The sequence below is a fragment of the Ovis aries genome, chromosome 19 (assembly GCF_016772045.2).
Source record: "Ovis aries strain OAR_USU_Benz2616 breed Rambouillet chromosome 19, ARS-UI_Ramb_v3.0, whole genome shotgun sequence".
Lineage (NCBI taxonomy): Eukaryota > Metazoa > Chordata > Mammalia > Artiodactyla > Bovidae > Ovis > Ovis aries.
In genome coordinates this window covers 40,242,388-40,267,168 of record NC_056072.1, presented here as the reverse complement: position 1 = coordinate 40,267,168, position 24,781 = coordinate 40,242,388, and the positions used below count along the sequence as shown (strand labels likewise).

The 24,781-nt window shown below is 39.5% G+C and overlaps 1 protein-coding gene across 7 annotated transcripts in view; it reads right to left on the bottom strand.

Annotated features, from left to right (window-relative positions):
* The window catches only part of FHIT (fragile histidine triad diadenosine triphosphatase), a 1,568,898-nt gene that overhangs the window by 1,506,687 nt on the left and 37,430 nt on the right, over positions 1 to 24,781 (bottom strand). For all 7 annotated transcript variants that reach the window (XM_060402023.1, XM_042235723.1, XM_060402025.1 and 4 more), the window contains exon 2: positions 19,221 to 19,269. The gene's annotated coding sequence lies outside the window, so the exon portion shown is untranslated. The remainder of the gene's footprint in view (positions 1 to 19,220; positions 19,270 to 24,781) is intronic.

Sequence of the window (24,781 nt, the reverse complement as noted above, 5' to 3'; positions counted from 1 at the left end):
CAAGAGGTAGCTAGAGCCAATAGTTTGCAGAGCAAAGCCAGTGGCCCTGTTCAGTCATACAACTTGGGGTGCAGGTTAACTCGAATTAACATGACAAAGAGCTCTAGAAGCTTTAGAGCTGCTTCTCCCACTGCACCCAGGCAGGAACTCTGATTCATATCTCTGCTCCTTGCTGAACACGGCCATTAGCCTCTCCAATCAGGGAATCTACCCAGAGCACACAGGAAGACGCAGAGCCCATTCAATAGCCCCACAAATACTGGTGCTAGCACAGCCCATGGCACCCCCCAGCTGCAGAGCAAAACTGGGGGCTTAAGCTGACCAAGGGTATATTTCACACTCTGGACTGATTCAGATGCCCAAACAATGAGCTGTACAGGCCCTGGGTCCTATCCTGCTACCCTGCCAGAGCAAGGAAGCAACTATTCAATAGTTGTGCCAACCGTCTATCTAGTAAGCCTGACCAGTGGATCCAGGCAACAGTGGAGACAAGCAGATAGCCTCACTTGGGTAAGAAACTAAGCCAGCAGTCCTATCCAACTGTTCTCAACCAGCTGTTCTCAGCTCATCCCCATTCCCATCCTCAGAGGTCAAACAGTTGCCCTGCCCCAAAATGGATCATAATAGTAAGTCCCACCTGCCCAAGGACATCATTTACAGACATACTCAGAAACCCAAATGGAGCTGACTGGTGAAAAATTGTCTGTGCCAAAGCAAGTCTGTAAAATCCAGAAAAGGAGTCTGATTACTCAAACAAGCAGACACTGACATAAAGAATTAAGGATCAAGAAAACCAAATAAATATGACACCACCAGAATAATTTAAGAATAGCAAGATAAAAGAGAGAAGTTACATACAAAGGAACTTTCAAAAGATTATGGGCAGACTTATCAACAGAAATTTTTAGACCAACTGAAAAAATGGGATCACAAAATCAAAATATTGAAAGAAAATAACTGTCAACCAGGAATTCTATGTCCAGTGAAGCTGTCCTTCACAAAGGAGAAACACTTCCTAACAAATAAAAGTTCATTACCACCAATCCTGCCTTACAAGAAATGCTAAATCACTGAGTGGAAGTAAAAGAACACTAATTAACATCATAAAAACAAAGAAAGGTGGTATGAATCTCTCTGGTGATGATAAATACAGTCACATATTCTGTAAGTGATAGTGGTACACAATTCACTTAAAAACTTTAATTTAAAGTTTTCCTTTAAGGCAGTAAAAATAACCACAAGCATAAAAAGCTGTTATTAGTTAGTATATAAAATGTGAAGGGGAAGAGAAGTAAAAGTGTAAAGTTTATGAATTCTGCTCAGGTTAAATTGTTATCAGTTTAAAATAGAGTGCTATAAGTTTAAGATATTTTATCTAAGCCTCAAGGTAGTCACAAGGGAAAATCCTATAAAAATCACAAAAAGGAACACAATAAAGAACTTAAAACATACTGATATCAAAAGACATTAAAAAAAATCAGAATAAGAAACAAGGAACAATGAATCTACAAACCAACCAGAAAACAATGAACAAAATGGCAAGAGGTCCTTCAGTTCAGTCACTCAGTTGTATCCAACTCTTTGCGACCCCATGAATTAAAGCACGCAAGGCCTCCCTGTCCATCACCATCTTCCACAGTTCACTCAAACTTATATCCATCAAGTCGGTGATGCCATCCAACCATCTCATCCTCTGTTGCCCCCTTCTCCTCCTGCCCTCAATCCCTCCCAGCATCAGGGTCTTTTCTAATGAGTCAGTTCTTCACATGAGCTGGTCAAAGTATTGGAGTTTCAGCTTTAGCATCAGTCCTTCCAATGAACACCCAGGACAGATTTCCTTTAGACTGGATCTCCTTATAGTCAAAGGGACTCTCAAAAGGGACTTCACAGTCCAACTCTCACATCCATACATGATCAATGGAAAAACCATAGCCTTAACCAGATGGACCTTTGTTGGCAAAGTAATGTCTCTGCTTTTGAATATGCTGTCTAGGTTGGTCATAACTTTCCTTCCAAGGAGTAAGCGTCTTTTAATTACATGGCTGTGATCACCATCTGCAGTGATTTTTGAGCCCCTAAAAATAAAGTCTGTCACCATTTCCACTGTTTCCCCATCTATTTGCCATGAAGTGATGGGACCATATGCCATTATCTTCGTTTTCTGAATGTTGAGCTTTAAGCCAACCTTTTCACTCTCCTCTTTCACTTTCATCAAGAGGCTTTTTAGTTCCTCTTCACTTTAGCCATAAAGGTAGTATTATCTGCATATCTGAGGTTATTGATATTTCTCCTGGCAATCTTGATTTCAGCTTGTGCTTCTTCAAGCCCCACATTTCTCATGATGTACTCTGCATAGAAGTTAAATAAGCAGGATGACAATATACAGCCTTGATGTACTCCTTTCCCTATCTGGAACCAGTCATTATTCAACATCCAGTTCTAACTGTTGCTTCCTGACCTGCATATAGATTTCTCAAGAGGCAGGTCAGGTGGTCTGTATTCCCATCTCTCTCAGAATTTTCCACAGTTTATTGTGATCCACACAGTCAAAGGCTTTGGCATAGTCAATAAAGCAGAAATAGATGTTTTTCTGGAACTCTCTTGCTTTTTCGATGATCCAGCGGATGTTGGCAATTTGATCTCTGGTTCCTCTGCCTTTTCTAAAACCAGCTTGAACATCTGGAAGTTCGTGGTTCACATACCGCTGAAGCCTGGCTTGGAGAATTTTGAGCATTATTTTACTAGAGTGTGATATGAGTGCAATTGTGTGGTAGTCTGAGCATTCTTTGGCATTGCCTTTCTTTGGGATTGGAATGAAAACTGCCCTTTTCCAGTCCTGTGGCCACTGCTGAGTTTTCCAAATGTGCTGGCATATTGAGCGCAGCACTTTCACAGCATCATCTTTCAGGATTTGAAATAGCTCAATTGGAATTCCATTACCTCCACTAGCTTTGTTTGTAGTGATGCTTTCTAAGGCCTACTTGACTTCACATTCCAAGATGTCTGGCTCTAGTTGAGTGATCACACCATCATGATTATCTGGGTTGTGAAGATCTTTTTTGTACAGTTCTGTGTATTCTTGCCGCCTCTTCTTAGTATCTTCTGCTTCTGTTAGGTCTGTACCATTTCTGTCCTTTATCAAGCCCATCTTTGCATGAAATGTTCCCTTGGTATCTCTAATTTTCTTGAAGAGATCTCTAGTCTTTCCCATTCTGTTGTTTTCCTCTATTTCTTTGCATTGGTCACTGAGGAAGGCTTTCTTATCTCTCCTTGCTATTCTTTCGAATTCTGCATTCAGATGCTTATATCTTTCCTTCTCTCCTTTGCTTTTCGCTTCTCTTCTTTTCACAGCTATTTGGTAGGCCTCCTCGGACAGCCATTTTGCTTTTTTGCATTTCTTTTCCATGGGGTGGTCTTGATCCCTGTCTCCTGTACAATGTCACAAACCTCTGTCCATAGTTCATCACACACTCTGTCTATCAGATCTAGTCCCTTAAATCTATTTCTCACTTCCACTGTGTAATCATAAGGGATTTGATTTAGGTCATACCTGAATGGTCTAGTGGTTCTCCCTACTTTCTTCAATTTCAGTCTGAATTTGGCAATAAGGAGCTCATGATCTGAGCCACAGTCAGCTCCCGGTCTTGTTTTTGCTGACTGTATAGAGCTTCTCCATCTTTGGCTGCAAATAATATAATCAATCTGATTTTGGTGTTGACCATCTGGTGATGTCCATGTGCAGAGTCTTCTCTTGTGTTGTTGGAAGAGGGTGTTTGCTATGACCAGTGTGTTCTCTTGGCAAAACTCTATTAGCCTCTGCCCTGCTTCATTCTGTATTCCAAGGCCTAATTTGCCTGTTACCCCAGGCAAATAGGTCAAAGGCTTTAGCATAGTCAATAAACTTATCAACAATTACTTTAAACATAAATGAATTAAATTCTCCGGTTAAAAGACACAGAATGGCTGAATGGATAAAAAACAAGATCTAACAATATGATGCCTTCAAGAGGCTCACTTTAGCCTTTAAAACATTCATAGACTAAGAGTGGGGAAAAAAAAAAACAACAGAAAAAACATTTCAAGAAACTATAAAAAAGCAAAACAAAACAGAGATAGTTATACAGCTACCCCTCCGTATCCACAGGGAATTGTGTTCAGGACACTTGCAAGGATATCAAAATCCAAGGACACTTAAGTTCCATATATAAAATGGCTTCAGTTCAGTTCAGTTCAGTCACTCAGTCATGTCCAACTCTTTGTGACCACATGGACTGCAGTACGCCAGGCCTCCCCATCCATCACCAACTCCCAGAGTTTACCCAAACTCATGTATTGAGTCAGTGATGCCATCCAACCATCTCATCCTCTGTTGTCCCCTTATCCCCCTGCCTTCAATCTTTCCCAGCATCAGGGTCTTTTCAAACGAGTCAGTTCTTCACATCAGGTAGCCAAAGTAATGGAGTTTCAGCTTCAACATCAGTCCTTCCAATGAATATTCAAGACTGATTTCCTACAGGATGGACTGGTTGGATCTCCTTGCAGTACAAGGGACTCTTAAGAATCTTCTCCAACATCACAGTCCAAAAGCATCAATTCTTTGGCATAAATAAAAATAACCCACTGTAAACTGGGTTAATAAAATGGCATAGTATTTGCATATTACCTACACACATCTTCCCATTTATTGATACTTTAAATCAATTCTAGATTACTTAAAATACCTAATACAATGTAAATGCTATGTAAATAATTGCTGCTGCACAGCAAATTTCTTCCTGATTTCAAGCTATATTATACAGCTAAAGTCACCAAAACAGTTGTTTTTATGGTATTGGCTATAAAAGTAGACCAATGGAGAAGAATTGAGAGCCCAGAAATAAATCCAAGCATATATGGAAAACTAATATTGATTTTGACAAGGGAGCCAAAAATACTCAATGGAAAAGACAGTCTCTTCAATAAATGCTGCCAGGATAATGCACATGTATAAAAATGAAATTCAACCCATATCTTATACAATCCACAAAAATCAACTCAAAATGGACTTAAGACTTGGATGTAAAACCTGAAATAATGAAACTGCTAGAAGAAAACATAGGAACAAAGCTCCTTGACACGGGCTGTATTAATGATTTTTTTAGATATGAAACCTAACGTATACGCAACAAAATGAAAAATAAGCAAGTGAGAATACATCAAAAAAAATGCTTCTGCATAGCAAAAGAAACCATCAAGAAAAGGGAAAACAACATACTGAATGGGAAAAACTATTCACAAACCAATATCTGATTAGGTTTACTATCCAAAATATATAAAACAGTTCATATAATTCAATTGCAAAAAAGTCAAACAAATCAATTTAAAAATGGGCAAAGGAACTGAACAGATATTTCTCCAAAGAAGAAATACAAAAGATCAATGGGTACTTGAAAAGATGTACGGCATTATTAGTCATTAGGAAAATGCAAATTAAAACCACAAGACATCACCTCACACATGTTAGAACGGACAATGTCAAAAAGATGAACAATAACACATGCTGACATGCATATAGAAAAAAAGGGTACACTTGGGTACTATTGGTGGGATTTTAAATTGGTATAACCATTATAGAAAACAGTATGAAGAAGCCTAAAAAAAAAATAAAAGGCAGAGTCGGACACGAGTGAGCGACTGAACCGAACTGAACTTATGATGCAAGAATATTACTTTTAGAAATATATCCAAAGGAAATAAAAATACTAACTTGAAAATATATCTTCACCCTCATTTTCATAGCAGCATTATTTATAATATCCAAGACATGGTAACAATTTAAGTGCCCATCCATGGATATATGGTATATTTATACAATAAAATATTATTCAGTCATAAAAAAATAGAAAATCCTACCATTTGCAACACCATGGATAGACCTTGAAGGCATTATTGCTAATGAAATAAGTCAGAGAGAGAAATAAAAATGCTGTATGAGTTCAATTATATGTGCAATCTTAAAAAAAATAAAACTCATAGAAATAGGGACCAGACTTGTGACTATTAGAGGTGACGGATTAGGGGAGAAGAGGAACTGGAGGATGATGGTCAAAGGTACAAACTTCCAGTTATAAGTTAGTACCAGAGATACAATGTACAACATGATGAACACGGATAACACTGCTGTACAATACACAGGAAAATTAAGAGAGTAAATTTTAAAGTTCTCATCACAAGGAGAATTTTTTCTTTTTTTTTTCTTTTTATTGAAAAGATATGTGTTACTGAACCTACTGTGATAATCATTTCAAAATATATGTAAATCAAAGCATCCGGCTTTATGCCTTAAACTTATCTGTGATGTCAATTATTTTTAAATAAAACTGGGGAGGGGGGAAGATACAGACTGACATTCTAAAAAGTGATTTTTATCCACAAAACAAAGAAGCATTCTCATTAAAATAATTTAACTGCCTTACACCATTGAGAAAAAGCTCTTATATATATTATCACTACTGCCAACTATCAGGTTACCATTTGAATGCAGGTTTCCAAAGAATAGTAAGGAGAGATAAGAAAGCCTTCCTCAGTGATCAGTGCAAATGAAGGGAAACAATAAAACGGAACGACTAGAGATCTCCTCAAGAAAATTAGAGACACCAAGAGAACATTTCATGCAAAGATGGGCTTGATAAAGGACAGAAATGGTATGGACCTAACAGAAGCAGAAGATATTAAGAAGAGGCGGCAAGAATACACAGAAGAACTGTACAAAAAAGATCTTCACGACCCAGATAATCACAATGGTGTGATCACTCACCTAGACCCAGACATCTTGGAATGTGAAGTCAAGTGGGCCTTAGGAAGCATCACTACAAACAAAGCTAGTGGAGGTGACAGAATTCCAGTTGACCTGTTTCAAATCCTGAAAGATGATGCTATGAAAGTGCTGCACTCAATATGCCAGCACATTTGGAAAACTCAGCAGTGGCCACAGGGCTAGAAAAGGTCAGTTTTCATTCCAATCCCAAAGAAAGGCAATGCCAAAGAATGCTCAAACTACCACACGATTGCACTCATCTCACACGCCAGTAAAGTAATTCTCAAAATTCTCCAAGCCAGGCTTCAACAATACATGAACCGTCAACTTCCAGATGTTTAAGCTGGTTTTAGAAAAGGCAGAGGAACCAGAGATCAAATTGCCAACATCCACTGGATCATAGAAAAAGCAAGAAAGTTCCAGAAAAATATGTTTCTGCTTTACTGACTATGCCAAAGCCTTTGACTGTGTGGATCACAATAAACTGTAGAAAATTCTGAAAGAGATGGACCACCTGAACTGCCTCTTGAGAAATCTGTATGCAGGTCAAGAAGTTAGAACTTCATTTAGAACTGGCCATGGAACTAGACAACACAGGATGCTTGGGGCTGGTGCATGGGGATGATCCAGAGAGATGATACAGGGTGGGAGGTGGGAGGGGGGTTCATGTTTGGGAACTCATATACACCCGTGGCAGATTCATGTCAATGTATGGCAAAATCAATACAGTATTGTAAAGTAAAATAAAGTAAAAATAAAAATTTAAATAAAAAAGAAAAAAAAAAGACTCAACCATAAGCTGCCTACAGTGAACTCATTACAGATTTAAGAACAAACATATTAAAAAAAAAAAAAGAACTGGACATGGAACAACAGACTGGTTCCAAATAGGGAAAGGAGTATGTCAAGGCTGTATATTGTCACCTTGCTTATTTAACTTATATGCAGAGTACATCATGACAAATGCTAGACTGGATGAAGCACCAGCTGGAATCAAGATTACTAGGAGAAATATCAATAACCTCAGATATGCAGATGGCACCACCCTTATGGCAGGAAGTGAAGAGGAACTAAAGTGCTTCTTGATGAAAGTGAAAGAGGAGAGTGAAAATGTTGGCTTAAAGCTCAACATTCAGAAAACGAAGATCATGATATCCAGTCCCATCACTTCATGAGAAATAGATGGGGAAACAGTGGAAACAGTGTCAGACTTTATTTTGGGGGGCTCCAAAATCACTGCAGATGGTGACTGCAGCCATGAAATTAAAAGACACTTACTCTTTGTAAAGAAAGTTATGACCAACCTAGACAGCATATTCAAAAGCAGAGACATTACTTTGCCAACAAAGGTCCATCTAGTCAGGGCTATGGTTTTTCCAGCAGTCATGTATGGATGTGAAAGTTGGACTATAAAGAAAGCTGAGCGCCAAAGAATTGATTTTTTTTGAACTGTGGTGTTGGAGAAGACATTTGAGAGTCCCTTGGACTGCAAGGAGTTCCAACCAGTCCATCCTAAAGGAAATCAGTCCTGGGTGTTCATTGGAAGCACTGATGCTAAAGCTAAAACTCCAAATCTTTGGCCACCTGATGCGAAGAGCTGACTCATTTGAAAAGACCCTGATGCTGGAAAAGATTGAAGGCAGGAGGAGAAGGGGACGACAGAGCATGAAATGGTTGGATGGCATGACCGACTCAATGGACATGAGTTTGGGTAAACTCCACGAGTTGGTGATGAACAGGGAGGCCTGGCACCTGTGGTCCATGTGGTTGCAAAGAGTTGGACATGACTGAGCGACTGAACTGAACTGAACTGAACTATTGGCTTGGCCAAAAAGTCCTCAGGTTTTCCATGTTACATGAAAACTTGAATGAAATTTTGACCAACCCAATACTTCTTAAGTATGTGCTGTATGCAGTACTCTGCAGTAGGCATCAGTGCTCAGCTAAATAACTCAGCTAGTAACTAAGTTATTTACACCACCAGGACTCTACCAGTGGTATTAAAATTGGAGAACCTAAAAAGCAGCATTTAACAGGAGTGTTAATCCATTCACCTGCTCTATATTCCACCTTCTTGGAAAATCTCTCCTAATCCCACTGAATAGGACTAAGTGGAACTAAGTAGGCAGCCAGTCAGGTGACCTTGTGCCCAGGACTCAAGGGACTCCATCAAAGGTGGGCATCTGACCTCAGCAAAGCATTCAGATACTCTCCCCCAGGAAAGAGGAACTGGGATGTCGTAACTCCAGCCAGTCTCTACCACCCTCTTGAATGGGGCAGAGGGAGCTGTAGGGGCAGTCAGGGTGGATGGGACTATGCAGGGGACCAGCCAGTACACAGGGAGAAGCAGAGAAGAGAGGCTCTGCAGCTCCTCACACAGTCACTGCGCTTTAGGATAGAGATGCTGAGACTCAGTATGGAGCAGACATGTTTATCCATTTATCTGTCCTGCTCCTGTTAACTGTTGAGGGTCAAGCATTTCCTGGCCCATTGCCTCAGGAAGCCCTCCGTCCAGCCTGCCCTCAAATCATTAAGCTGTCCTGTGGTTTTATAGCAAGGGTCCTATCTTTCGTTGTTTTGGGGTTTTTTTGCTGTTTGCTTTGTTTCTTGAAACTTCGCTGGTGGCTCAGATGGTAAAGCATCGGCCTATAATGTGGGAGACCCTGGTTCAATCCCTGGGTCAGGAAGATCTCCTGGAGAAGGAAATGGCAACCCACTTCAGTATTCCTACCTGGAAAATCCCATGGACAGAGGAGCATGATAGGCTACAGTCCATGGGGTCACAATGACTCGGACAATACTGAGCGACTTCACTTTCTTTGTTTCTTGAAAACAAATGACTCCTAAGACATAGTTACAAGGATCAAAACTATAAACCCTCTTTCCCCATTCTGTATGACTGATTGTCACACACACATACATATATACATATACATCCCCTTATTCTTCTTTCAGGTCTTAACTAAAATGTCATTAATTCAAAGAAGCCCTCCCAGATCACTCCATAGGAGGTTTACTCTGTTTTGCCTTCTGTTGTTTCCTGTATAGGACTTAACATAATTTTTAATAATGCACGCACTGTTTATTTAATAGTTATGCTCAGTCTCCCTCCCTAGGGTGTAAACTCATCAGCAGGGACCATGTTTCTTACACTTCATACAGCACATTCCTGGCACACCACAGGAAGGCAGTGGGATTGAGTGCATAGCTTAGTCTCATACACAAGTACATATTCATTCATTTGATATACAGATAATTACTGAGCACTTAAAATTTGCAAGATTTGGCCCTTTCTCAACAAGGCAATAAAGAAGGGCATTAGGTATATATGCAAAGACAGGAAACATCCACACAGCAGACATAGCTGAGGGTCTATTGAACAGCATCCCCTCATCTACCTTACAGGTAAAACCCCAGTTTTATTGGGGTGTCATATCTCCACAAAGCCAAGTGCCTAGGAAAGATGAGATTATCCCACTCAGGAGTAAATCCTGATTAGTTGAAACCAGAAAATGGGTTATAGCTACTCAGATATCCACCCCTTTAGTCCCTAGGGCAGCCAGGCAGGAAGAGTCAGGGCAGCTAGAATCCCCACCCACACCCTCCACACACACACACACACACACACACACACACACACACCTACACACACCCAGTCACCTCCAGCTATAAGCAGCCTATTCCGTTTACTTAATGTTCTGACCAAATGTTATCATTTTCTATGTGTACCATGAAATGAACAAACTTAGACTGGAAAGCACCAATCTAAGGCAATCAAGGTAATCCCATCCCACATGCCAGTGTCTGGAAAGAGTAGGTAGCTGCAGCCAGCCAAATGCAACCCGAGGAGAAGCCTGCTGGAGCAGTTACCAGAAAGGGCCCTTGCATTTAAAAAGGACAGACAGTCCTTTATAAGAACAGACAGTCTCTTATACCAGTGGATGGTACTGTATGGGGGATGGCTCCCCAAAATGAAGCAGCCATATTAGAACCATGAGGGCAGCTAGTCTGAGGACCAAGTCAATGCACTGAAGACGGCAGAGGAAAAAAATAAAGCAAGAAATGAAGTCTTTAAGGACATTGTTGAGCCGCTGAATTAACAAAACCTGAAACTGCCTCCCTCAGGATGTTTAGCTCCTTGAGAAAATTCATTTTGTTTATTCTGATGGGTTTTATTTTGTGTTCAAATGTAAGTGAGTAGAGAGGTTCACAAAACAACCAACAATGCTCAGCAATCTGTCAACAGCTGAGTTCTCAAAATCCTTCCCCTATTGCACAGTGACAACCATCAAAGGCACCCTGGTGGGTCCCCAGTTGCTTGGCACCAGGGAAAAGTGGATTGAGGTTGGATTCCAGACACTCAGAGTCAGCGTTCTGTAATACCTTTCCATCAATCATGACATCCATGGGGCTCAGCAGGTAGACATGGAGAGTGTAGTTAGCGTCTTTTTTTAAATTCCCTTATTGTTTAAACCCTTTTGAGTAGACTTTTTGATTATTTGCTGCCAAACCCATCTTCACCAATAAATCTAGCTTCATATAATTAGCAGCAAATTAATGTGACCTCCTTTGAGCAAATGCCTCTGGAGAAAATGGTCTAGAGATTCATAATTCTGCCCACATCCCTCCAAATCTTCAGATGATGGGTCTTAAGTGAACTCTTCCCCAAAAGGAAGACAACTGAGATGCCAGGGAAAGTATTAACCCCGTGATCCTCCGACACACTCTCCCCATCATGAGAGTCATAAAGCACTCTGCAAATGCTGACGCATCACCTTGTCTCAGTGGCAAATTTGGGGCAGCATAATTTAAAGAGATCAATTTGTGCATTTTGTTGTTCCTCCTGTGTATATTCTTCCCTTTCTCATCTCAAGAACTTCGACAGACTTTGCATTCTGCACTGGGGGCATGTCCAAAAGCAGAAAGCACTAGAAGTATTCTCCAACCTTTAAAACTACAACCTTCACTAGTTGTTTTTTTGTTTTTTGTTTTTTGTTTTTTTTTTTTTTCCCAAAAGCCTAAATTCATGGTGCTAGATACCAGCAGAAAAGATAGGGATAAAGACAAATTTCGATTGTTCTATTTCATTTAAACTGTTCTGTTTCCTTTGATCTTATTTCCATAAAATCAGACTTTCTCAAGACTGAGAAGAGGTTAGAGGTTTTCCAGCTCCTTCAAGTAGTGAAGGTTGGTACCCTGTTTCCTAACAAAAGTCTAAAGAAGTGATAAGACCTTTCAGTGGGAATTGTGAAAGGATGCTGGGAAAATAAATACTGAAGCCCTGAAGACACAGTGAAAGGTCCTGTGTCTGTGGCCTTTGCACTGACAGCAGGGTCACCTGATACGGCACAGAAAGAGCTTCCCAGGGTGCCCGATGTGGACGAGAATTAGAAGGGCTTTTCCTGGCTGTTCTATGCAAGGGCAGACATGCAGCACTTCTGCATCAATGACACAAAGTGAGCCGAAACCCTAAACACTACTGATTAAAATTCATGCATGTAACATTCAAAACAATTTTTCAAAATTAAACCTTTAACTCAGAATGCAAACTAGGTTTGTATTTTTAACTGGCTTGACATGTCATGAGCTCTCAAAGGACACCATTCTATCAGGCCAAGTTCAATGTATTACAAGTCCTGCTACCTTAAAAAAGGAAAATTAACTGCGACATAGACAGTTCCATAGCTGATGAATACTACAGAACATTTTCAAAATGTCCAAATACAAAGCAATAAAAGAATGCTTTTATTTTAATTTTCTCTAAATAATGCCACACCCACTCATGAGAAATGACTATATTTCCCTCAATGTGCCGGGAATTAATGAAAATTAAATATAGAGAAAAGAAGTGCCCTAGATGCAAGGCACTTTATATGGTTTGAGATTCCCAAATAACACAAAAGCATTTTCAAGTTACACATGGGATATGAAGTGAAAATGTTCTTGGAGAAAATCTTCTCTAATAATACTTACCTACTTCAGAGGCTGCTGGGAAGCTCTATTAACACTTTTAGATCTTCAAATAAAAGAACTGTAGAAATGCAAAGTATTATTATTATAGTTCTGAAATAATTTCACACCTAGGGATGAGAAAACCCCAGGCCGAATTTTACTGCTTCTCTCCTGCCAGATAAACAAGAAATGGCACAAGCATCAGGGAGATGGGGAGCATGGAAATCAAACAGAACAAAGACATAAAAAATTCTCCTTTATTTGAGCTTTGTATTTCTCCAGATATCACCGCTGGGAACTCTCAGGAAAAAAAAAATAAAGAAGTCCCTTTAAGGTCAGGGTTAAGTACAGGTACAATATTCTCATGGTCATTATAACAGATAAAGCAACAAACAGCTGAGCTGCAAAAATTACCCTGTCCACTTCCTCCCAGAGCACTTGCCAAACTTAAAAATGACTGGATAAACTGTTACCTGAATCACCCACCAGTGTGATCTCACCTAAGAGGTCAAAAAGCAGCTGCTTTTTTGGATACAGAATTTCTGCTCAGCTACTGAGCTGCTAAGTCACTTCAGTCGTGTCCGACTCTGTGTGACCCCATAGACGGCAACCCATTAGGCTCCTCTGTCCCTGGGATTCTCCAGGCAGGAATACTGGAGTGGGTTGCCATTTCCTTCTCCAATGCATGAAAGTGAAAAGTGAAAGTAAAGTCGCTCAGTCATGTCCGAATCTTAGTGACCCCATGGACTGCAGCCCACTAGGCTCCTCTGTCCCTGGCAAGAGTATTGGAGTGAGTTACCATTGCCTTCTCTGCAGCTACTGAGAGCACTGTGCAAAACTGTCATTTGTTGCTGCTGATGGAGGTGGTGGTGATGCTGGTGGAGATGGTGATGTTGATGATCATAATGGTAATGAAGGTGATTATGATAATGGCACGATTATACAACTGAAGTTCTCAAAACCTGATCAGTGGAATCAAATGGAATGTGTATTTTAAAAATATAGATTCTTGATCCCTTCCCCAGAACTACTGATTCTGAATCTCGGAAGCTAGAACTCAAGTCTTATTTTATTGGTTCGGCGGGGGGTTTCTTGTTTGTTTTTTTTTAACGTAGCCATTAAGATAACAGCTGACCTGACAGTGTTTGTAAATAATGTCATGATTAGGAATGCAAGCTTTGTAGGCAGACTCAGTTCAGTTCAGTTGCTCAGTGGTGTCCGACTCTTTGCGACCCCATGGACTGCAGCACACCAGGCCTCCCTGCCCATCACCAACTCCCAGAATCTACCCAAACTCGTGTCCATTGAGTCAGTGATGCCATCCAGCCATCTCATCCTCGGTCATCCCTTCTCCTCCTGCCCCCAATCCCTCCCAGCATCAGGGTCTTTTCCAGTAAGTCAACTCTTTGCATGAGGTGGCCAAAGTACTGGAGTTTTAGCTTTAGCATCATTCCTTCCAAAGAAATCCCAGGGCTGATCTCCTTCAGAATGGACTGGTTGGATCTCCTTGCAGTACAAGGGACTCTCAAGAGTCTTCTCCAACACCACAGTTCAAAAGCATCAATTCTTCGGCGCTCAGCTTTCTTTATAGCCAGTCCAACTCTCACATCCATACATGACTACTGGAAAAACCATAGCCTTGACTAGACGGACCTCAGTTGGCAAAGTCTCTGCTTTTTAATATGCTATCTAGGTTGGTCAGAGTAGGTAGACTAGCTGGAGTCTAATTCCAAACCTAACACTTAATAGCTGTGTGACTCTAGGCAAAATACTTAAGACTTCCTCAGTTTCGACAACCATAAAACAGAAATGCCATTACTACCTACCTCATAAGGTAAGCAGTGTTTTTAAAGCATATGTTAATTTCAAAGAAGATAAAAGGTTATATGTTAAAGAAGACATTACCAACTCTAATAACATAACAATGTAAACATTATATTAATTTAAACAAAAAAATTGTAATATAATCATTTTAGGAGGCTGTAGTGACCAAAGGAGCGGAAGTATCAAAGAGCTACTGCTAAACTTGTAATATCGGGGAAAAAACATAAAAGCATGTTACTCAAAACAGAGAGAGAAATGCCAGAAGTATCAGAGTTTAAAGTTGCAATTTAGGGAAGTTAGAAGGGGGGGGGGTGTGGTTTTTCAATATTTGCTTTTTAGTGCTGTTTTATCCAAACGATGTAGGCATGTTGCTATGATAAAAATAAAAACGGATTTTAAAAGATAATTCAAAAAAATTTTTTTCAAAAAAAAAAAAAAGATAATTCACCATGTGTACAAACATAATCCTGGGTATCTTTATATACTAGGAATAACATAGTTTTACAATTTACCAAAGCTTGCTTTTTAAAAAACTGATTGATATAATCCCTGCAACTGTACCACCAAAATGTCCAGTTCATAGTAAGTAAATATTTACTACGTCCCTGGCATACTGTAAGTCCTAGAAAGACATTTGTTGAATTGAATTGAGAATAGCAGAAAGAAATACAAAGAAGTTCCTTTGTGCTATCAAGGTCACATCAGGGTAAAGACAGCACCTTCACCTGGGGTAACTGGGGTGAATTTAATGAAGGGTGTGGGCAAGGTTAAGGGAAACCGAGAAGAGACAACCGGCAGGCAGCCGGAGGTTAGCAGAAATAAACTGTTCTCCCCCGGACTTAGAGGGGCAAAGGGAAGGAGCAGTTACCAAATGGTGGAAAGAGCTGCAGCTGCAGGCAGAAGCCAGGCCCTTGACAGGAACCCTGGTGGCCTTCCTTAGAGGAATATAGCCAGGGCTGCAAGGAAGGCAGGGGACAATATTTCAACCTTGCATTCTCGGATTTTCACCCTGTGCCTTCCATGGACTACTCGAGTGGAAAACCAGGGAGCAAGGGAACCTGGGGAATGCTGACAACAGAAGCTAACCTCCTGGGACACAGAGCCTTTCAGAGGAATGAGAGCTGGAGGCACAGAATTCCAGCACAAGCACTGTACAGAGTTTTTTTCTATTTTTCTTTTTTTATCCCCCCTCTTTCCTATTCAGTCTCATAAAATAAGCCTTCGAATTTTCCATGTTTAATAAATATATACCATAATAATCACAAAAATAATACATGGATATTACATAGCACTTTAGTTTCCTAAGCACTTTCACATATATTATTATCCTGAGAAAAGCCCTATGCAGTAGATAGGATAAAGCTTATCCTATTTTACAGATGAGGAAACTGAGACTGTAAAAAAAAATGTTGGGTTTCTTGACCAAAGTCATAAAGCAAGCAAGCAGCAGAGCCCAAACTAAAAAGCATGTTTCCTAACACTTCGGCCAAGGTTCTTTCCACTACACAATGCTGCCATGCTATTTATTCACAGTAGGAATGCAAAATTGATGTTCCTGTGGAAAAAAAATCATTAACCAGATTTGTTCTAGGCACCACACAGAACACAGGAGTAGTCAGCAAACAGGACTCAAGGGGAAATAGAGCAAACTTGTCCATTCCATTCTCGGGGAATCATGAGTAACATCAGAGACTTAAGCAATTGAGTTTTCCATCACATTTTACACATCATTGAAAAGAAGGTGTTCAGCAGGGCAAGAGAAGTGTTCAAAAGAGGAATAAAATTTCAGAGGAAAGTAGAAAAAGATATTTAAAGAGTTTTGTTTTGGGATGATGGGATAAGTAGAAGGGAATCACAGTCCCTTCACAATCCCCACGCCACAAAGAGATCTGGGCCCCAGAAACTGAAAGGATGACCTCCTTGCTTCTCACTTCCAACTCTCCCCCCACAGATACACATATCCTTTGAGAGCTTGATAAACAGCCAAAAGTGATTTATTTTTACCAAATGTAAGAGTAGTGAAGAGTCCAGCAAAAGAGCTCATTTTTGAAATAATTGAGAACTCTTCACCTTATCTAATCTACTGCAAAATGTTCAGCTTTTTATACATGATGGAAGAAAGTAGTGACTGGTATTTTAACTGTAAACTTATAATCATGCCCCATTTATTTCAAATTTAACTCCCTAATGTGTAAAGTAGTCTATCACTTAGTTCTGTGACTGCAAGCAACAGAAACCAAATGACTAATGTAAGAATGATTACAGAAAGGAAATTTGAGGCTCAGCAAATCCATGAAAGAGTGGAAAATAAGGGTGGGAAACCATCAATGACCAGATAGAAGTGGAAGCTAGGAAACGGGAATGGCTACAGTGGTCTCATGGGAGGTACTGTCAGGGCAGAATGCCCCCTGGGAGAAAGGAGAATCCTTTAGCTTAAGATTCTACTTCCAGAGAGGAAGCAGCCATTTACCCAAGCTTGTGGTCATGCACCTATCCTGAGGCTGAATGTAGGGCCCTGAGTAAGGTCTCTGAGTACAGTTTCAATCAGTGTAATTATGTCAAAAGAAAATAAAATGTAGTTAAAAGGAGAAAACAAATACATCAAGAAACAAAAAGGGGGAGGAGCAAAGAAGTCATCTAAACTTACCAAGGCTTTCTTCAAAAATGCCTCCATGTAACTAGGTAGCAAAAGATCACTTGCTTCTTAAGACTATATTAGTTAGTAGCTGCCCACGCACAGTCAAAGACAGTGTTTACCCTCATGTCTGCAAAACTTCAGCTTTTTACTTACAGAGGCCTCACTTGTCTTATTAACCAAAAGTTATCTTTTCACTCCACTCCTAAAGCCAAAGCAGAATTCACCCTTCTTTAGTAACAACATGATAGTTTTCAAAACATTATCCTGACACTTCCAAAGAGAATAGACACCTCAAAACACATAAGGATGCAAATGATGATGATGATGACGGTAATATTCACAAGAGTAGCAGCAGGTAATAGCTCTTGAGTACTTATCATGGACCAGGACCTGTTCCAAGCCCTCAACACATAATAATGCATTTAATCTCCACAACAGCTTTCGGAGTAGAATAGTATTATTATCCCCATTTCACAAACTAAGAAACTGAGACACAGAGCAAGTGAATAACTTGCACATGGTCCAATAACTCATGAAAGTCAAACCAGAACTAAATCTATGCCTGACTCCAGAATAGCAGAATAACAAAAGGTTTTCACTGAGAGTAGAGGAAATAAAACTATACCATTGTGAAAACATTTTCCAGGAAGAAAGAGAACACCATAACTCTACCTAAAGATCACAAGGTTCTGAAGGCTGCTACAGCATCACTAACTTCAACAATTTATGAGAATTTATTTCTAAAAGCTATCAAATACGGCTTTTTTCCAAGATGTGGCTCAATGGTCCAGAGATATGTAAGTTACACAGCCGAAAATAAGAATCATCTATATCTTAAGATATTTTTTTCTTCACTGGTGGCCAACCATTACAGAAAAGTCCCAAGCCAACTAGCTGTCATGCATTTGAGTTTAGTCATCCCAAAGCAAACAAACCCTCAAAACAGTATTTTTATAGTTTTGATTATTCAAAAGGGATTTTTCTCCAATTTCCCTGTAAAATTACCCTCAAAATAAACATTTAAAAATCAGCTCCAGAATTAGATTTGTCACAAAGTTAGGAATAACTTAAAGCATAAGGTAAATCAAAATGGCTTTTCCAACTTGAACTAAAGTGGTCATGGTCATGATTGCTGTAATAAAAATGACAGGAAAAAACCTATAATTGTCAAAAACATAATTGATGATGAAAACAAATGTAAAATTATGGCATATTTCACCCTGGCCACCAAAGACTCTTGATGAAACTGCAGCCCTATAATTCCCCAGAATGAATTCTTTAAATTAAAATACTTCATGCAGAACAGAAATTAAACAATGAATCAAAGAACAATGCTGTACAGAAGTATGCTTATAAATATACCTAGGAAAGAGGAAACGATTACATTTTTTCCATGTAAAAACCAACTCGATTGTAATGTTTCACAGGAGGCTGAGTAGGTACTTTCTCCATTGCTTTGAACTTGGAAGTTCATTTCCTGTAACTCACTTAGTGTCCACAGTGACTGCGAGGAATGAAATTAGCTACACCAAACTGGCTGGCTTTCTCCTTTCGACAAAACTAGCTCCTCTACACAACAGCACATCTGACTTTCATGATAAATCTCATGCAACCCAATTGAAATGCCACTTTGCATTTTATCTTAAATGCTTTATTCAGCCAGCTGGTTTTACTTAACTATTGACCAGAAGTGGTACAAGTGCATTCTTTTTCCATCTAGCATTAATCTTAGTAAACTTAGTGCCACTGGAATGTCTTAACTGCTGAGAAGAAAGCAAAAGTCAGCAAGCATACAATTGCATTTGGCCACCCTCAGCACATCATTTTATTTCCTCCTTCTCCCTTCTAACTATTGCTCAGCACTTTTGCCTGTGAGGGAGGACAAGCAGGTGGTTAAGGAAGTTGTCCTGTCAGCTATATCTTTAATCCGAGTGTTTAAATCTCTGAATAAAAGAAAAATCAATGTTGTAAAGGCAATGTTTGTCAAGGCCATATAATAAATACACTTACCTTTACAGACTGTTCTCAATGGATTTCCCTTCTTTGCTGAGCTTCAAAGCTACAAAGAGATAAAAACGAAAGCACTGAGTTATCTGCAAGTAAAACAGCAAACGTTTTCTCTCCATGTCTTTAAGTAGAATTTCCATATGCCATTTTACGTGACGCTAGCCAAATAAACCACTGATAATATTCATGCCTCATACCTCCTGCACAAAAGGCCAATGAGAGACACAGTCGTAAACTGAAAACAGCACACACATCTACCCAGGATTGACTCACACAAACCTAGCCAAATCTACAGTCTAATCTTTTGGGGTGTGAACTCCTTAACAGAAGGGAGTGAACTTCTCAACAGAAGCCTTATAAAGTGAAGAAATGAAAATCAAATCAAACATTATGCAGCACACTTGATCTGACCAAGCATTTTGTATTCTTTAGCACCATCTTTCCTGTGCACTCAATTTCCATTTCCCTGGAAGTTTTACTTGGAATAGCCTCTTCCATTTATATGAGGTGTATGTGTTAGTCACTCAGTCATGTCTGGCTTTTTGCAACTCCATGGACTGTAGCCCACGAGGCTCCAGTGTCGATGGGGTTTTTCCAGCAAGAACACTGGAGTGGGTAGCCATTTCCTCCTCCAGGGAATCTTCCCTACCCAAGGATCGAACCTCTATCTGTCTCCGGCATTGCATGCAGATTTTTTACCACTGAGCCATGCAAGGTGCATGGCCCTCCCAAACCAGACCTCACCACTTGCCTCTATGAGTGTATGTGTGCAAGCTTACACATGCAATCCTCCTTTCTCAAGACAGAGTGTAGCCTTCTCTCAGGAGAGAGAAGCTCACAAAACAGAGTAAGCTACATTTGGCATTTTCAAATCAAATCTAGACATGTTAAATTAAGCTGCCTGTGACCAAAACAATGCACTAACTGCACACAAGTCAACATGATAAGAAAGGTGGTAAAGCATAGCCGCTAAACAGTAGTAAGAATTTAAGGTTTCGAGGGGCTGATTCTATAATGGTCCACCATTACTCATATGTTGATTCCATAATTAAAAATAAATGGCGGAGCTTCCCTGGTGGTGCAATTGTTAAGACTGTGCCTTGCAATATCAAATACCAGTTCGACCCCTGGTCTGGGAAGATCCCACATGCTGCAGAACAACTAAGCCCATGCAGCACAACCACTGAGCCAGCCCTCTAGAGCCTGCGAGCCACAACTACTGAGTCCATGGGCTGCAACTACTGAAACCTGAGCAGCTACAGCCTGTGCTTTGAAACAAGAGAAGCCACCACAATGAGAAGCCTACACATGACAAAGAGAAGCCCCTGCTCACTGCAACTAGAGAAAGCCCACACGCAGCAGCAAAGACCCACCATAGCCAAAAACGAAATAATTTGTTTTATTATTACAAATAAATAAATAAGTAAATGGTGACCTAGTTGTAAGATTCTGAGCTCCCAGTGCAGGGGGCACGGGCTCCATCCCTGGTCAGGGAAGTAGATCCCACACGCCACAGTTAAGAGTCTGCATGCTGTAACGAAACAGTCCACATGCTGCAACTAAGACGCAGTGCAGCCAACTAAATAAACATGTTTTTAAAGGAGCGATCACTCTGTATTAAACAAAAATAGAATATGCCTATTTCTCTCATTTGTGTCTAGGGCCTAGCATCTCTCAAGGTGTAGCAATTGGGAATGGTCAACAATTCCATGGTTTTCTCATGTTTCTCTTTTTTGTCCTTCAGTGTCCTAAGTAACTGCTTCAGGCCCGACTGCGCTATTTCTCTTCACAGCCCCCATCAAACCATAGAACCCATCACTGCAGATGCATGACCACCAAAGAACAAGGCCAGACTTGGGGGCTATGATGTAAACTTTAGATTGTTAATGCAGGAGATAAGGTGCCTCTATAGAACAACATCAAAATTTCTTCTTCCAGATACAGATGGTCAGCAGACACATGAAAAGATGCTCAATATTCCTCACTATTAGAGAAATGCAAATCAAAACGACAATGATGTATAACCTCATGCCGGTCAGAAAGGCCATCATTTTAAAAAATCTACACACAATAAATACTGGAGAGGATTTGGAGAAAAGGGAAGTCTTTTGCGCTGTTGGGGTAATGTAATTTGATAACATTCATTATGGAAAACAGTATGGGGATTTCTTAAAATACTAGGAATAGAACTACCATATGCCCCAACTATCCCACTGTGGGGCATGTACCCTGAGAAAACCACAACTGAAAGAGACACATGGACCCCAATATTCATGGCACAGTACTTTTTATAATAGCTAGGACAAGGAAGGAACCTAGATGTTCATCAACAGATGATGGATAGAGAAGCTGTGGTATATATATATACATACATACATACATACATACATACATATATACATATATATATATATATAATGGAATGTTCCGCGGCCATAAAAAGGAAGGCATTTGAGTCAGTTCTAATGAGGTGGATGAACCTAGAGCCTATTATACGGAGTGAAGTAAGTCAGAAAGAGAAAAACAAATATCATATATTAATGCATATATATGGAATCTAGAAAGATGGCACTGATGAACCTATTTTCAGGGCAGCAATGGAGATGAAGACATAGAGAACAGACTTATGGACACAGTGCAGGAAGAAAAGGTGGGGCAAATGGACAGAGTTGCATGGAAACATATACATTACCACATGTGAAATAGACAGCCAGTGGGAATTTGCTATATGACTCAGAAACTCACAGCGGGGCTCTGTGACAACCTAGAGGGGTGGGAAAGGGAGGCAAAAAGCAGGGAGGTACCAGAGGGAGGGGACATATGTATACCTATGGCTGATCCATGTTGATGTATGGCAGAAACCAACACAATATTATAAACCAATTATCCTTCAATTAAAAATATTTTTTAAAAAACTAAAAGAAAAAATTGTGGTACATATAGACAACAGATTACTCAACTATAAAAAGAATGCATTTGAGTCAGCCCTAATGAGGTAGATGAACCTAGAGCCTACTGCACATAGTGAAGTCAGAAAGAGAAAGACATATATTGTATATTAATGCATGTGTATGGAATCTAGAAAGATGGTACTAATAAGCCTATTTGCAGGGCAGCAATGAAGAGGCAGACGCAGAGAACAGACTTGTGGACACAGCAGGGGAAGGAGAGGATGGGATGACTAAAAAGTACCATGGAAATATATACACTGCCATATGTAAATTAGATAGCCAGTAGGAATTTGCTCTGTGACACAGGAGTTCAACTCAGTGCTCTGTTACAATGTTGAGGGGCGGGATGGGGTAGGAGATGGGAGGGAGGTTCAAGAAGGAGGGGACAGATGCATACCTGTGGCTGAGTCATGTTGATACTTGATAGAAACTAGCACAAAATTGTAAAGCAATTATCCTTCCATAAAAAAAAATTTTTTAATTTCTCCTTCCCCCTAGGCTATGTGGATTGAAATACTGTTGAAAGAAACATAATTTGTGGAAGACTAGATAAAACAAAATACTACATTTTGAAAAACCTGAGAGATTTATGGTCTAACACCACAGAGATTAAGCAGTATCCCTTTCTACTCCAACAACATAGAAATGCTTAACAAAGTACAATATAGCTTAAAAGAAAGAGATAAGATCAATATGAAAAAAAAAAGAGCGCAGATTTTCTAGTATGAAAGATATGAATCCTCTTGAAAAAAGCATACCAAGACCTCAACAAGCTAAGTGAAAGCAAATCTACGGGTAGATACAATAGAAGGAAACCATAGCACCAGAGATAGAAAGAAAGCCTTTAAGTGAACCAGTGAGAATAACCTGCCTCCCAGTTTCTGAGAAACCAGGCTCCACTTGCTTGAATACCTTGTCTTGAATAAAATGATCATGAATGGCAAAAAAAAAAAAAAAAAGCATGGAAGCAGTGAAATAATGTGTCTTAAGTTCCAAAAGGAAAAAGTTCAGGGAAAACTCTAAAGCCATGCTAAACTGATTATCATTCAAGAATGCCAGCTAGGTTATTTTTCAAAAAAAAAAAAAAAAAGTTGTTTCCTGCTCACAGTAGTTTACTTTTGCGGAGAGGATACTAAAAGATATCCTTGAATAAGAAGGAATTGATCTCAGAAGGAAGGAAAGAGGAACATAAAGCAATGCTCACCAAATTATACTAGCATGTATGGCGGTAAATCTAGTAAATTCAATAACAAATAATGGATACTGGATAATAATTAATAAGGACTGGTTGTTAAAAAAAAAAAAACAAACCTATAATAACAACCAGTTTTAAGGGTTTTCAAATAAGATGAAATAAGTAAAGAATCTTCCTGTAGTGCAGGAGCCGCAGGAGACGTGGGTTTAATCACTGGGTAGGGAAGATCCCCTGGAGGAGGGCACGGCAACACACGCCAGTATTCTTGCCTGCAAAATCCCATGGACTGAGGAGCCTGGAGGGCTGCGGTCCATAGGGTCACAAAGAGTCAGAGACTTCTGAAGTGACTGAGCATGCACAAATGGTTGGCTAGAATTATATAGAACAAAGGAGCACAGGATGAATTGTTTAGGAGGAAGACATTCTGATTCAGTTGCTACAGATATGCATTAAACCTACTGATGAACTTGTTGAGGAATATTGGCATTTCTTTCTCTGTGTACATAACCAAAGACATCCTTTCATATATGCTCAAAGAGAAACGCTTAGATTATCAATGTTAGGATGCCAAGAGACACTGAAGACAATGGAAACATCTATCAACAGTACAGTGAATAAACGTATTTACATTTGTACAGATTCTTACAATGGAATATTATACAGCTTCAAGAAATCAATGAACCAGTTACAGACATCAACATGTATGCTCTCAAAATTATGGTGTAAAAGAAAAGAAACATGTCACAGAAGACTGTATATATTATTCCACATATAAAATGTTCAAAAAGGCTAAAATAAATGCTATCTTGTTTTGAGATACAACATGAAAGTGGCAAAAAACTATGAAAAAAGCAAGAGAATGAATGATGTATACAGAATTCAGGCTATATTTATCTTGAGAGCAAGATAAGAGTTTTTAAGGATGGAATTCTCTAAAAGGATTCTGGAATGTGACAATGCTCTACTTCTTGGCTTGGGGAGTGGTATCTGGATGTCTGGCTTATTATTGTCTTTAAATTGCAGATATACATTTTCAAAAATTATTTTATATGCATATTATATTTCACAGTTGTAAAACACATAAGAGTAATCATCAAAAAAACAGAAACATTCAAACCAGTGAAGGGAACAATCTCTAGATAGAAAACACAACCAATTCTCTTTTTTTAGAAAATTGGAATAGAATGGAGAAAGAAGCAAAGGAAAGCACAGTAAATGGAAAACACAAATGTCAGGACCAGCCCAACAACGAACGGGCCTGTAAAATAAGTTTAAACATGTCAGTAATCAGAGTAAGCAGATTAAATGCATCTATTAAAATAATTTCTTTTCAAAATGAATGTTTAAAAACCTTGCTATCTGATGTTTGTAAGAAACACATCTAAAACAGATTTTGAAAGGAAAAGTATAGAAAACTA